The sequence below is a fragment of the Aplysia californica genome, unplaced genomic scaffold (assembly GCF_000002075.1).
Source record: "Aplysia californica isolate F4 #8 unplaced genomic scaffold, AplCal3.0 scaffold00133, whole genome shotgun sequence".
Classification (NCBI taxonomy): domain Eukaryota; kingdom Metazoa; phylum Mollusca; class Gastropoda; order Aplysiida; family Aplysiidae; genus Aplysia; species Aplysia californica.
The window spans coordinates 610028-611039 of NW_004797403.1; positions in this window are offsets into that span (position 1 = coordinate 610028).

Sequence of the window (1012 nt, forward strand, 5' to 3'; positions counted from 1 at the left end):
AGAGAGAGAGAGAGAGAGAGAGAGAGATGTTGAGTGTCACTTTTACAGACATTTTACATTTTGATGTCACCTGCCATTATTTTCCTCCACAATGGTAGATCATCTAGCTGTCTTATACGGGATGCCCATTGGGGATCGGGTCGGGTCTGGTCGGTTTGTGAGCCACATTGAAACGCGCAAAGCGGCTATCGTGGAACAAGCCGACTGAGCCCGACTCTTCGTCTCAAAAATAATAAACAAACGCACGGGTGCCAATTGCAGACGGGATCGGGTCCGGTCGGGTCGGGTCGATCGCGGTTTGCGCCATGATAGCCTCTTTGTGTCTTTAACTATGGGGTGCCCACTACGTTTGTTTTCAGTTTCAGGCGATCGAGTCGGGCGATCGGCCGATCCAGCCGCAGTGAGCACCATGTATCAATCTGGCTAGCAAACCGACCCGATCCGATCCGATCCCCCAATGGGCACCTTGCATTAAGTTTTCATGCGAAGAGTCGTGCGATCACCCCGACCCGACCCGATCCCATCCGCAATGGCAAATCAAAAGTCACAGGTGCAGCTTCCGTGGTCTGTGTGAACCCCATCAGAAACTGATTGTGCGGTTGAACCAAGGAGTTTACAGTAAGCTTTAGTTCTAAGCTCCTTGGGTTGAACTCAGAATGATATATTATGCAGCACGACAGTCGCTGCAATGGAACCCACAGGGAGCACGAGGCAGGGGTAGGCCACGGGAAACATTGAAGAGATGTATTGAAAGGGACATGAGACTGAGACTGAGAGAGATGAAGCTCACTTGGAATGAGCTTGGAAGGATGGCCCATGATAGAGATAAATGGATGGAGCTTGTATATGGCCTATACCCTGCCAGGGGGTGGAATGCATTGATGATATCATTAATAAATACAAAGAGAGAGAGAGAGAGAGAGAGAGAGAGAGAAAGAGAGAGAGAGAGAGAGAGAAGGCGACATCTCTCTCCCTTCTCTTTCTCCCCCTCTCTCTCTCTCTCTCTCTCTCT